At 37.2% G+C, this 15614-nt stretch overlaps 1 protein-coding gene across 6 annotated transcripts in view; it reads right to left on the bottom strand.

Annotated features, from left to right (window-relative positions):
* Positions 1–15614, bottom strand: part of FTO (FTO alpha-ketoglutarate dependent dioxygenase) — a 222260-nt gene that overhangs the window by 50973 nt on the left and 155673 nt on the right. The gene's annotated exons all lie outside the window — the stretch shown is intronic.

Genomic DNA, 15614 nt, shown 5'->3' with positions numbered 1-15614 from the left:
ATAATAAGACAGCTTGCTCCTTTTAAGTAAATAAAAATGATTTGTATTAAATAAAATGAAATATTGTACGCACTATATAATTTAACAATAAGACACATCAAAGTATGCATTACTGCGAGCTAACCCATGCCTCAGAGGTGTTGCAAGCCAAATTCTTTAAACGATCCAAGAAACATGTTGTTACAGAAAAGCAAAAACCACAGCGCGTCATAAACTATTGGTCAGATGAGATGTAAAACCAAGTTCCCAACCATTTGTGGTCACTAAAATCCCCTGGCAATTACTGTGCCCGTAGAATGTTGATTTTGCCCAAACTGCAATTTTTTAATGCTCAAGTTTTATGGTCTATTCCTAATTTCTGCAGGGAGAAGTCCCCCCTGTCTGCTCTGTACTCTGGGTGCTGTGTCCAGTCCTCAAATGGTTGCAAGGCTGTCTTGCATGTGAACATATTTATCTGGATCTCTACATGCTCTCAGTTACAGCCCACTAAAATGGGTGAAACTAATGGGATTTCTTGGAGGTACTTGATAGTGACATTTGATCCATAGTTTGTAACACAGTTTCAAATTCCTCACTATAATATAAGTATAAATAACATGATTATGCTGTATATAAATCCAAATAAGACGATTCAAAAAAAATGTTTATTATTGAGAATACACTAAACCCCTTGACAGAACACAAAGTGTTTTTAAAAATGCAGCAAAAATAACCATCATAGAAAAGTTTATTGTTTGTATCAGTTTCATATGGATTTGCACCACCATATTGCATCCATATTCCCCATATAGGAACTGCTCTGTAGTTTTGATTGCTCTATTTAAAAAAAAAAATCAGTGGAAGCACTGTAAGCTGAATCAGAAAGCTGATGAGTCAGTACATACAGTTCACTAAAAAGGAGCTTCCTCTCCAAGAAAAACATTAAAATGTAGTGCAGCTTAGGTTCTAGCTGTGCCAACTGTCTTGTAGAAAAAAAAAAACCCTCTGTCTCTAGCAATAGCGGCAATTTCTTTTAAAAAAGTCACCACACCACACAGCAAGGAAATGGACTATAATCCTACTGATTTATATCACCTGTGAGGAGTGAGTGAATGGCGGCCTAAAGTGACATGTGAATCAAAAGTTGAGTTGTGAGTTAAGAGAACACTGACCCTATTCCATAAAGGGAAACCTCCCCAAAACACAACAGAACTAAAGACCTTCTACTGCACCTGAAGCTTTCAGTACTGCCTAATCAGCTGAGATAGTGGGGTCACAGTAGTCCATAGCTATGGAGCTGCTAATCCTGAGGAGATCAGTTGGGACATCTGCCCTACAGTCGGTCCCAAAGTGCACAAAGAACGAGCTGCGAGCTCAGGGCAGCGGTGCTGGAGATGGGACAGTCCCTGCTTGTCACAGCAGTTGCACAATCCACCCACAATTGGTCCTACTAACAACCACAACCATTTATTCTGTGATGCTTGAAAAGCTTTTTAATAATAAAACAGCCCTAACTGAAAAGCAATGAAGCTTTTTTTCTGAGTAATTGTGACCCCAAAACATTCTACCTTGTTGATCAAAATACACCTGCCAGGTGAGTAGGAAAACCAGACCCTAGCATATCCTCCTTTTCATTCTATTGTGACAGAAACAGCAGGAAGCACATTAATACATTTCAAACATTTCTATCAAAAAAGACATGTTAAATAATAAATTTGAGGTGATGTTTTCATACTGTTATGTCAACAAAAAATGACTATGTTTATGAAATTCTTTCTTGTGATGTTAATTAACAGTTCTAAACTTTTGCTGCTATCTTGCAAATTAACCTGCACCTGCAGTTTCCCGTGGCTATAGACTTCACCAAAAGTCATATGGTGCTACAATAATATTTAATAAACAATCTTTTATTAACCAGTCTTCCATTCACAGTATTATTACAGTCAATAAATGTTACAAGAACATTACTATGTGGCCTAAAAATTGTTATTAATTTGCATTTGATCGACTCCATGTGTCCACAAGCCTTACAGGACTGTTAAGTGCCTCTAGCACAGAGCTGAAGCTCTTCTGAAGCAGATTCACACCCATTCAAAAACAAAAGGCAATGCCCATTGAACAAACAGCAGCCAAATCCTCCTTAATTTCATTGCTCTAGGCGTGCTGGTGAACTATTCACACTGATTGGCATCGTTCAGTTTTCAATAAAGGATTTGCTGAAGTGACAGATACTTGTGGAAATAAACTGCCAACAGATTCGCTATGTCAGTAATTAAGTGTGTAAAGCTACAGATGTTGAACAATAGTGCCTTCCACCAAGATGTATGCCATAATATCAAAAAAGTAACCTGGCATCTGGTTTCTTTATTTAAGTACTTTTCTAAGGGTTTGGATCTTAATTTTTTACAGTTGACAGCAATGCTATTTGAGCCAGTCAGTGGCATCTGGTTGCTGGGGGGGGGGGGGGTGGAAAATAAGGGGAAAAAAAGGGGAAAAAAAAGCAGCTCTGTGCACTTTAATTAATTGTGGAGAGATTACATGGTCTTCCAACCGTGTAGTTTGTCATCAGAGCACATTACAGATTTATATTAGATGTTTCTCCACAGTGTCAAGAATAATTAAAAAGGGATAGGAAATGATGCCAGCTAGCAATGCTTTACATCAGCAGTGAAAGTTTTATATTTATTACAGCCAAATAATTTTAAAAGAAGATGTCAATTTTGTAGTTATACTGTGCAAGGAATAAATATTAGGTGGGTAAAGCAGCCAATACATTTCAGCTGCTTGAATAATGAGAGGTTCATGTTTAATCTATCAGACCTACCAGAATTGGTGTGACATGTCAGTTATTAATGAAGCAGCATCCCCTTTTCTCATAAAAACATCCTCTCAATACAATAACTAACATATGTTTTTCTTTTCTTCCTAAAAGGAGCTCTGCCCAATTTCTCCTTTTGATTCATGTAAGAACAGACATGCCAACTGTACACAAATTCTTTTGCTCAATTAATTTGCAATACCTTTGGTCTTGGGCTGTGCTAATAGAACAGTGCTTATGTGTACTCAAGCTCTCAATTCACTCATCATAAAGGGCCACATTTCTCTCCTCCCCTGTGCACAGACTCCTTTGTACTTACAGATGAGAGAAGTGTATGGACCTAAAGGCAGTTTGCAGCCTAAGGAACAATCTCCACCCAAATACTACAGGTTTCATTTCTGTCCTCATATAGACTCATTCACAAACTGCATTTCCCAAATCCCCTCAATATATTTGTATTTATTTCATGCAGTTTTACAAATGGAGTTTCTGCTGCTTTAAGCATTCTCTATTAAGAAACCACTGCAAACAAGTAGTTTCCTTTTGCTATGAAATACCTTTCAACCTCTGAGCTCAAATGGAGATTTTCTGTTGCATATCAATGCTAAAATGAATTACTAGAACCAGCTGTAAATTGTCCCCTTTACCCCTTTTTTTTTTTTTTTTTCTGAAGCACAATGAGAAAATAACTTCAGAGAAATTACTACTCATAACTGTGATCAAATGACTTAGCCCTTGCTGTTGTTTTTGCTGAGCCCAAAAGAGGAAACAAGCTTTCAATGACTACAACGGCAGCTTTCCCATTCAGTTCATAAAAATGCAAGAATTCACTTCCCACATCTACAGCACCACCCAATTATGGTCAGAGATCATGAATCAAAGGGCTGACCTGGAGGAGGATGGAGCATTTCTCCATACAAGGTAGGCAGTGAGACCCAGAAGACAGAGCTCTGGACTGAGATTCCCAAGAGAGTGATGCTTCTCCTTGGCATGCCCAGGAACTCACTAGATGGCTTTGAGTAAGTCTCACTTTCCTTTATGGTTGTGACTACAGAAAGGGCCATTCATTTCATTTCAGACAATTGGGCATCTGTTCATAACCATACATTATTACCCCAATTAGAGATGAAGTTCTATATGTTATTATAATGTGCATAGATTTTGAAAAAAATACAGTTAAACCCAGTTTTTCATTCTTTAATTGTTCTGACTTCATTTGGGATGTTTAACCATGCAATACGGCATTTCTGGGTTAAGATAACACACAACTTTTCTGCTTATTGAAGCTGCTGTGCCATGCTTCAGAATTGTTCCCTAGCAATGGACACCACACCACCTGCTTTTGCTTGGTTTTGTTTTCTGCTGAATGATCACTTCATTTACACTAGAAAACATGGCAATGACAATTCCATAATGGTTTGTATCTACAATGAGTCCATTTGAAAAATGTAACCAGTGTGCAATTTGCCTAACTGGTGGTTCCCTAAACATTGCAAAGCTTTGCAATGGAAATTTCTATTTACTGCTGTTTTTTAAGCACCTTTTAAAATGTGTTTTTTTCCTGTGTATCACCAAAATGTTTGGGAAATTACCTGTCTAGATGCCCTTCTTCTCTTTTTAATATGCCCATAGTAGCAACTGCTGCAGCTGCTCACAGAAGAAGCCCCCAGGAGATCCAATACCAGTCAGTGAGATTCTTTCTTTGAAAACAACTGGCATTTTTTTTGGCACTCCCTTCTCCCTAAGAGATGAGGAAATATTCTGGGCAAAGTCAGGTAATGGCTGTGGGGAATTCTCAAGAGACTTGCTGTGATTATTTTTCGGCTGATAAGGAATTTGATTGGATTTGGAGAGAGAATATGGGAAGAAACTGTTGGTCTTATCAAATAGGATCAGATTTATTTTAAGATTATTTGGAGCACTGAGAGCAAGCTATAATAAAAAAAATATGAAGACAAAAAAAAAAAGGAGGACAAAATTGTTCATAGTATTACATACTGCATTTCACTTAGCTGATGTCTTGCAAGTGCCAGTCAAAAAAAAAAAAAGTTCCAGCTTCTCTCACATTTCTGTATGTGACTCCATGTGCCACTGACAATTCAAAGCCTTTTCAGTCTTCAGATAATTAACAAAAATATTCCAATAGATTTGAGAGGTGCTAAAGAGGCAAAGAGTAGACATCTTCCCTTGTGCCTAGACTCAAATGTCTTTTTATTTTGAAATAAAGAATAAATTCTCCAATCTCAGTACAACTCCTTTGTCATGAGAGACCACCTGATAAAAAGCCACTTCTAAGAGGAAAAGATCAGTTTTTTACAACGGACAAAGCTTTTGGCTCTGAATCAGTGTATGGTTCATGCCAATATAAATATCCAAATAGTACTTCCTGGAGAATTAAACCTGGACCTCAGAGTCTCCTGAACTACAACTTCCAGCTCGGTAACAGTAATACATCTAAAATTAATGCTTAACACTCCAATTTACCATTTCAGATTCAGGGACTCAAATATCATGAATCTGTCTGGGAAAATAATCTCCCCATCATGTTACTTTGTCCTCTGAACTACTTTCCCCCTCCCTCTCTCTACAGTTCAGTGACAGGCAGACAGCAAGGGCCATTAGTAGAGATATGACTGATACAGTAGCTCCTGCATACTTTGATGATCTGCTTTGGTCATCTTGCATCATATTCATTAGAGAACTTTTACCCTTTCCATTCTGTAGAGAGTGGATATCTCCATTAATAGTCCTCTTCTCTGATTATCATCAGTACTGGGGAATTCATGGTGTGCAATGTGGCTTTCAGATCTCAGACACACAGAGATGACAATGTTCAAACTTAATGCTTCGATTGCATCAATATACAGCTGCTTTATGGTCAAATCAATCCCCTGATTAACAATATTTTATCATTGACTTGAAATTTTGCCCATGCAGACACAAGCAAGCTGTATTAATATTTGCTCTGATTTATCCTACCCTAATCAACACTCAGCTGTCACCTTTTTTAACTACTGAATATTTAATAACTAGTATTAAAATAAAAGGGCATTATCAAAGTTTTGGACATCTTCCAAAGCATATTAATTCATTATGACACCCAACCAGCTTCTCTAAAAACATGCAGAAGCCATCAGTTTGCATGAAATCAATGAAACAGACACTGCATAATCATGGATGTTTCTTAAATTATTTCCCACAGCAATGGCTGCCTTATTCCCACCTGCCCCTTGCCTTTGTAAGGAGAATAATTCAGAAAAAAGGAGAATCACATCTTTAGGTTCCTACTTGGGTTTATATTATATATAATGACATAAAGTAATTATTCCACTTCCATCCCACTCTGCTAAACATTAGTCTTAGATAAAGACTAATCATGATTCAAAACTACTTTTCTTTGGAGGGATATTTTGAGGAAGAACGTTGGGTGTGGAAACATTCGCAAGCCACAGACATATTTAAAAGGGCCCTGTAAGAATGCCAACACAGTTTTCAGACTTAAGGTATTAAACACGTTGTAACTTGTGCTACAAAGGGATGGTGAATATTAGCAGGATGGTCAATGGGGTAAGAAACAAATCTTACTTACAAACCTGCTTTCTTTTACACCTATATGTTCTCTAAACAACAGATGAATTCATTTACAAAAATATTTACAACTTAATTTAAACTGAAAAAATCTAACCAATGTTGTTGACATTTTCACTGAAATGAAACAAATTAATCAAAGTATTTTAATTATAAAATTAAAATCATTCATGCGCAACTGCCAAAAAAATGAGAATTCTTAACTAAAACCATTACACCAGAAATTAAAAACCTCTTTCACACAGATGTTTCCCAGGAGTTAAAAACATGCCTGGGCTGGCTACTGCTACTGGATACCAAGTTTCTCAAAGCTAAGCTAAATCCACTGGACTTTCAGAAGAGTATTTTTCATCTCTCTTCCAAGAAATGGTTATTACAACATCAAGTGAAATATATTTTTAATAATGATAATGCATTATATATTCTCGGAGGTCTTCACCAAGATCACTTGCTCTTGATAAAGGATACTTTTTTCTAGAAAAGTGTTAACACCACTGGTGTTACCATGGGGTGGTCATGCCATCCCTACCTGCTCCCAGCTCCAGGTGCCAGCTGCACCTCTGTCCCTTCCCTGTCCCTTCCCCAGATGCAGGACCCAGACAGTGCAAATTTAGGTACACACAACTGAAGTTAAACCGAGATGATTTTAAAGTCTCCTTATGACCTGAAATCATAAGCAGTACACTAATAATCCTGTGAAACTACAGATTTTGGGGGGGAGAAAAGTGGAAAATAAAATGCTTTTCTTTTTCAGTCTGCCATATAAAATGGTGACATATCCTCAATTTTTTTTTGTGTACTCCCATCAAAATCAATGGGAAGTCTTTAGTGGCATTTGACCTGGATGCTTATCACCTTTTGTATCTATATTTTTATAAATTATTTTCCTTCTTTTATTGTTCTCTGTACCGCAGTTGCCAATACTCTAGTTGTATGCTAGGTGATTTAACACATGTTAAGAGTTTTCTAAGATACTTTGGGATCCTTAGGGATAAAAGGTGCTACATAAATTTATTTACATATTTATATATTTATTTGTATTTTTAAACAACAAAATTGTGTGTCCCCTATAACACATGTACATGTAGATGTTTGCAGACAGCATTTTTGTTGTTGTGCATGCCTTATCACTTTGTCTCCTTGAGGAAGACACATTTCAGTAAAAAAAACCCAAATAAAAAGAAAAGTAAAAAAATAACCCCACAACTCACACAATCACTTAGATTTCAGCCTGAAAACCTGATGGATCCATACTGAATTCCCAGTAAATCCTGTTCTAGACACTTATGAAAAAATGCACAGATACAAAGGTAAATGCTAATTATTCATGATAATATTTAAAGAGGGTTTATGCTGGATTTCAAAATATGCACAAGCACTTCAGAAGTAAAGAGCTTCGTATTGTATTCCTTGATTTCAAATAGTCTAAACATTTTAGCATTGATGTGCCTTTCCACTCACAGCCTTTGCAGTGCACCTCTTGACCTTTCAGCACTCAAGAGTGAGGCTGAGATAACTAAAATCTGGGAAAGGTAGTAAAACACCGAGCACATCATAAATTAAAGACTTGGAAAATTGTGGTAATAAGCCCTTTGGGGTAAGTCTCTTTTAAAGCAGTAGCACTATTTAACACTACTGAAACAATTCTTGTTTTATTTAAAACTTGTGTTAAGGAGCTTCACCTACTGCTTAGATACAAAATAGGTTTCTGTTACAGTGATGTAATTCTGTTTCAGTGAGTTTCTGGCTTATTTCATGATATGTTTAGACCTTCATCTAAATAAAAAAAGTTTGGTGAAATGTTTAGTGCCATATACAGAGAAAAACAAGTTACTCCTTGCACTGAACACTTCCATTTTCAAGGCATGAGGTTTAAGGAAGAAAACCATATGAATCAGTTGACTAAAATGAAAATTAACTTTGGCAAGGAGTCTTCTGGGATATCTTGTTTGTGCAAAGCCATATATGAATGGGAACCACAGTTTTGGTCTAGATCTCACCTAAATTCATTTTTAAAAGTGAATGCTAGCTAGAGAGAAGACTGCTCACACAGAAAGGAAGAACAAGCAGCACCTGGAACTGCATGATGGAACTACCATGGTAATGAGAAAAAAACAGAAATTACAAGGAATACCTGACATGTATTAATATTTGCATGAAGCCCTTAGGAAATCTCAGTAAGTCATGAAAAAGACTGGTCTTTCATGGAAATTTAGGAATGCAGAGAGGGCAGTCATGTGCACACACAAACTCTGGGGAATTCTGCTTTAAACTATGGAATTTGAGAAAAATTGAGGCACTGGAAACCTGAGACTAGTCTTTAGGTCTTTGACATCTGTTTGAGGGGAGGCAGGAGATGTACAGCTGGGGAAAGGACCCAACCAAAAGCTCCAGTACTGAAGCTGTTGTTTACATCCACATAATGGAGGAGCTGTAGTTACTGCTACAAACCTGCAATGAGAGACATGGATAAGCAACCAGCAATTTTGCAACACATGAAAATCAGAAATTAATAACTGTTAAATAACTTACAAAAAAAACAGTCCCAGGTGACTGTCTAGTCTATACTTCTGCAATGGGGCAGCACTGATGTAATTATCAGCATTCATGTTCTCAAAACAACTGATGTGAAAACATGCTAAAGGTGTCAGTTGACAAATGATAGCAAACATAGATCAAAATGAAGCAAGCAAATTGGCAGGAAAAATGAGTGACTGAATTGCCTGAGGGATCACACAGGTGTTAGATGTATGACCATGTGAACAGAAATGCATACAAGTATTCACACAGAGCTTCTTTTTACCAAGAATATTTTTTATCTCTTCACCATTATAAAACTGTCAACTCATATACATTTATTAGCACTCTAAAGGAAAAAAAGCATAATGATTCATTGCTATTTATTAGTTTGATGTGTTAACTAGCAAAAGAGAAAAAAGTCCAGATATATTAAGTATGTGGAGACTGCCTACTCTTAATAACTCTAGCATATCTTTGATCTATGTTAATCTCATGTTATTGTAGTAAGCATGAAGGACCATCATTCATCTCATATGAGCAAGGCACTCTTGCGTGTCACGACAGATTTTATCAAGAAGAAAATGAAGTCAAAGGTGGCTGTCAAGGCACTGGGGTTTTGAGTGAGTGGAGAACCTCAGAATGGGATTTTTGACTTGCAAAATATGATAGAGGAAGGAAAGAAATTTAATTAACCACTTTGCATACACAGTACTGCATTGATCATCTACAAGCTTTCTTCATCTAAATTTGCACAGGAAAAATTCTCACCCAGGCAGTATTCCAGGTAGAGGGAACTTGCAAAGTAATCAACAGCAGTTCAGTGCACAAATGAAACAATGGGGTATTTTGGTATTGGCAAAGATGCTCTTTCGTTATTTCTTTTAAATGTTATGGAGAGGTGGGATTTGAGCACAGCAGTAAATGCAGGGCACAAGAATGTTGACAGGATATTAGAAGGAATCCTGTGGTGGCAAAGTCAATGTAATTCTCATCACTCCACAGAAACAGGTCTATTGTATTTTCTGAGCAGTGAGTACAAATAATATTCACTTTGGCTTTTAGCACAGTAGTGACTGGCAAAAATACAAAAATTACTTTTAAAATAAAAGTCATAAAATGGTATTTTTTTTCCCTTTTAATTTGGCAGGCTATGCTAAAAAACACCCAAGACCTTAAGATTAGAGGCTCATTTTTCCTTTCACTTGAGTATCACTTGGGGTTCTTTCACTAGTCAGTGCAGCTTTACAAGATGACACAGGAACGTTCTCCCTGACAAGCAGCAGATACTGAAGGCATTCCACTCATGCTGAAGTTAACCAGAAAAGTATCTCACTGATCATTGCTGAGAGGAGTTATTGTCCTCAGTGTCTGCCATAGATTCAATACAGGTCAGGTGAGCATCAGACTGTGACTCAGTTCACCTGCCAATGCTCTTTAGTGCTGCTGGCAGCCAATGCAGTTTCCAAGACTTTAGAAAGCAGCTGTGCAGGTACTCTGAAAGTTAGTGAACCTTCAGAGCTCACAGATTGCTCCAGGCAAGCAACTAAAGCAGGCCTGCAAAGATCTAGAATTCTGATTGCTTATTTAGCATCAAGTGAACACAAATATTTATAACACAGTCTTCTGAACTCATCACTAAATGACACTAAAATATCTACCAAAATATCAGCAATGCAAGTTACCCTGACATTGTACTAAATTCCTCCAACTGGAAAAGTAAAAGCATTTGGACACTCATTTCTGCTATATAAAATGATAAGCCAGCATATTTTTGGTTTTTGAGCCTTAGGCCTGAATATCTATATCAGAACTAGTACTTTTAGCTCCTTCTACCTAATGTATTTCAAGATTTCAAACTATTAAAAGAGAAACTACGTAGACAGAAGAGCTGACATCCCATTGGTACGGGGCTGGTTTCAGCTCTGTGTTAAACTTCAAGAGAATGTGATGGGCAGACAGTTCTCTGTACCTGCTGCACAAGAACAAGCTTCAGCTCCAGCCACTGCCTGCACAGAGGACAGTGCTCACTAGGATTCCCATCACACCACCATGTACATGCTCTCCCCAAAGTCACAAGTACCAGAAGATTAACATGAGAGAAAGAATATGTGTTGAAATGATGATGAAACTAGAGGTCGACACATATCTTGTGTTCATACTACTAACACATACCCTAAAATTACATTAACTAGGAAAATAGGTCTATATTTACCTGTGGATCCTTGAAGACTTTTTTTCCCTTCTCCACCCATGTTAAAAAAACCTCAATCACATCAATTCTCCTCTTCATATTCCCACACTAATGCATTATTGACTACAATGTACCAAACTTGCACTTGCAGTCTAACCCACTATTACAGCACCTTGTATCAGTACTTTAAACATTGCTTAACAAGAAAAATATGTCAATATACAATGAAAGCCTTCATTTATGCTTTCAAATTGAGGAAACTGCTGCAAGCTATGTTGTAAATTACCCCCAAGAATGTTTAACTGGGCAAAATAAAGAACAAATTTTAGTGACATCAGACGTGACTTGATTAATAATTAGCAACATTTAACAATATATTAATTTTATCTCCTTTCTATTCCAGTGACCCTTTCAGTCCTGAGCAATGTTTGCATATGCTACCATAAATCATGTCTCAGATTTGTCAACGAGCTTGGAGTAGTTTTGTTATTTGTGAAAATTACAAAGTGAACTCCTGATTCAAAAATGTTTTGATTATGTGGAACAGGGTAGGTGTGAGCTGCCTGATCTCAGCTTCACTCCAGTCTCTCTCAAAACTGAAAAAGAACTATAATTAGTATCTATGCAGAAGTCCAGCACTTCAATAACTGATGCCACTGACTGGTGGGGCCACACCAAACTGATCCAAACCAGGTCCTAATGGCAAGCTAGCACTCTGCCTAAAGCAACTGTCAAGTAATGATAGATTGGACAAATCTGATTGCTCTATCAAAACATTCATCTCAAATCTTGATTAGCAAACCTATTGAATTATGATTAATTCACGAGAGTGCTGCTGATAGATCAGGTACTTTATCTGACAATGTGTAGTAGTTGCTTTGCCTGAAGCAAAAAAAGCTCTGAAGCTGCTGGTAAAATAAACAGTATCAAATACAACACACTGCAAAGGATAATGAGGCTACACACACCTTTTAATTTAATAAAGGCTGATCTATGAGAATTTAGCTTTAGCCACAAAAACACAGAGAAGGGAGGATAAGGGCCAGGAAATGACCAAAGTGGCAGAAGAGGAGATAGAACTGTCAGATTGAAAGTACAGAGATGCATGGGATGGGCTACAGGGACTTTTGGGGCAGCTAAAATGAATCACAAGATCCCAAAATTCCTGGCTTTGAGAAAAATCTGACTCCAAAATTATGGCATATAGCCTTGGTTTTATTGTCTCTTAGGAGAGTGTGACACTTATACGACATGTGACAGTGTCTACTTTGCAGTTCCAGTGAATAAAGCAAGTGGTTAAAAACTGAAAACTGTATTCAGCACATGAAAGTAGGAGAGACTCACTTCAGTGTTACTGAAATTATATTAAAATAATATCTTGTATTATTTTTAGTGTTTCATAAAATTAAATAAAAAAAGAAAACAAATCTCTTGTGGTTTTATAACTCTTAGACACCATCAACAACAACAGCATTTTTACAGTTAATGAAAATAAAATGTCATGGATTCATCAGGCTTTTTTCAATGCCACCTCTGCACTCTCCCTATGAATTCGTCCAGGCTCACTGTATCATAACAGATGTTCCATTACAGGGTAAAGTAAAAACCTACCAGTTTTAACTCAATTGCACTATCCTGATACCTGCATGTGCACAGGGCAGATCATTAGAAAGCGCCACGTTATTTGAATTTGTAGCACAATCAGTGAAAAAGAGGTATTGAAATATTTGGCCCTGACTTAATGAAGAATCCACCTTCTCCAAGTCACTTGTTAGCTTATCCTGACCTAATAATTTTACAAAAACCCTAATGCACTATAATTATGTTTCTCCCCAGCCAGTATTAACCTTTCTGTGACTCTTTCTTCTTTATTCTCTCTCACACATATTTATTTATTTTACCTAGCCTCTGTTAATCAATGTGAACTGCAGATGGGGTCAAGGAAAGCTACTTCCTCCTTTGATAGCCTCCAATGCTTTCACTCCTGGGGATAAAAATGCTTTAAATGGAGTTATATTCTAGGAAAATCAATATATGATTACTGCAAAGATTTGTATCGATTGCCCTGTTGCATTGCAAAAAGGCTAAAGAAAAATTGCGTGGCATATTCCCTTCATTTTCTACTCCAGAGAACTTGCTGCAAATATCTTGAGCGAGTAAGAAGTATTAGAACTTTATTTAATAACCTAAACTTTTCTTTGTTTAACCCTGCTATTTGTGTGTTTGAAAAAAAAAAAAAAAATCCCCACTGACATCTCTTTTCTAATGCCTAAAACCAGAGAGCTACTTGCGATCCTGAAACACAAATGCACTGCAGCAAACATCCAGCTTGCAATAACTTCACCCGTTTTGCATATTTCATAATAACAAAAAACCCCTCCAAACCCCAAATTCCTATTTTCACTACTTTACCAGAATTGTTCATGCTTCTTCCTAGCACAGACACCACACCAAATATTCAGGCTGGATCGTGTTTTCACAGACTATAGTGGTGGAGGAGCTGGGTTTCCTAACCTGGTTTCATTTGTCTTGATGTAACCAAAGTTAGACTTGTTTTTCTCCACAAAAGTCCTAAGAACTGGAACTAGTTTCAAGTTCGAAGAGGATCTTATTAAAATTCCTTACAGGAATATAAAATGTTTTTAACGCATCCTTATTTTGCAAGAATGGCCTTAAATGCTTTCAGCAAATTGTTTTCAGACAATGCTCTCTGTAATCTTGTTTCTTGTAGTGTATATTTCATTTCCATTATGTGGCACACTATCCAAATAGGATACTGCTTTGACTGTTTGACTGGATAATTAAAACTTGTTAAATAAAGTAACACTCCACAATATTTCAAAGTCACTTTGAATGAGTTCTCTGTTCATCAGTTTCCTGAAATGTAACATTATTTACCTCTTAGTAAGATGCTCAGAGATCCAGTGCCAGAAAGTAATATGGAAGGACTAACAATGATGTTTGTATCAGTGAACACAGAATGCAAACACAAAACTATAATTGAAGGTACTGAATTTTTACTAAAATGTGCAAGTACGTGCCTGCAACTTCTTGGAATCTTGTGAAGAAATAATAGAAACTTAAAGTTTAAAACTATCAAATTTATTGCTTTTATTTCTCTTACTCCACTGGCAAAGCAGTTAACCTAGTTCTAGCACCCTAATATTTAAAAAAGGAGCTGCTAGTCAACGTATTCTGCTTTCTGTTCCTCTCCTTAACCCTAACATATTTCAGTTTTGAAGAAATAAAAATATCATAGCAGATCCTTCTGTTACTTATATTTTTCTCTTTCAGGAACACTGCAAATTATTTCAATTTCAATTGCATTAAAAGGTATTTCATGGCATGCTCCATTCGTTATCTTGTAGAATCATTCAGGCTTTTCCCATGTTACTCATTTTCATTATTATTAAATTCCTGACACTAAGCTCCCTTTTTTAACACTTTGCAACTTTTTCTCCAAAGTAGGTGCTAATCAGACTACAAATTAATGCTAAACATTCTCATTAATGGACAAAGTGACATTATTTACATAAAGAAAGGGCAATACTAAGCCACATCTGACTCACAAGACTAATTTTCAGGAATTTTCCTTCTACGTATATGCATGTGCAAAAACCAAATAAATCCTGTTCTGGGTGAGGAGTTTCTAACAGCTCAGTAATTTTGATGTCTGGCCATTTAACTGTTCTAGTAGGAGACAATAAAACCTAGGAATAAAGTTTGTTCCCAGATTATGATTTATGCTAATTTCTAGGTGAATGAAGGGTCCCAAGTAGTTTATTTCTATAACTGGACTTTTGACATTTCTCAAAAAGTGCCTGGGGAAGAAGACAGGCACACCTTTTTATGGAATGTATACATATAAGGAGAGTAAATACATGGAACGTGAACTCCTGTGAAAACCTGTCTCCTTTAACCAGATTGTTAAACAGAAGGTCTTAACTGCTGAGCTTTTCAGAAATTTGATTCCCTTTTTTTTATTTTATTTGTTTGCCAATTCTTTTTTCCTGCTAGGCAATCTTTCTCCATTCCAGCCTGTGCTGCCCAGCCTCATGCACTGCTGCTGTATCCCAGTGCTACCTGCAGAGAGGGAAAGCAAGTCCCTGGTGGGCAGGACTCCACCTCTGCCCCAGTGCAGGAGCTGGTCACTCCAAGGCTACTGCACCTGGAACACCTGCCCAGACACAGCACTGGGGCCTTGGCATCACAGATAAGAATCCCCTTCATTCATACCTAAAAAAAATACCATTTGTACCTGCCCTGTTCTTATTCCCTACGTATCTGCACGTGGGCACCTGGAGGCAGAACAGGAGCTGGCTGGATCCTTGCTCTGATCTTACAGCACTGCTCCTGTGCTTATCCACACACCCATGCTGGCAGGCAGATGTTCCTGGCAGTGCCAGGAGCAGTGATGCTACACATTGCCCTGTCCAACTTCCCTCTACTCTTCAGTGTAAAACAGGTTACAGACTAGACATATATTTTAGGATTAATTTGTTTGAGGTTTTTTTGGAT

This window comes from Vidua chalybeata, chromosome 11 (assembly GCF_026979565.1).
Source record: "Vidua chalybeata isolate OUT-0048 chromosome 11, bVidCha1 merged haplotype, whole genome shotgun sequence".
NCBI classification, from domain to species: Eukaryota; Metazoa; Chordata; class Aves; order Passeriformes; family Viduidae; genus Vidua; species Vidua chalybeata.
Note: the sequence above shows the minus strand (reverse complement) of the source record. Positions and strands in the feature narration are given on the sequence as shown.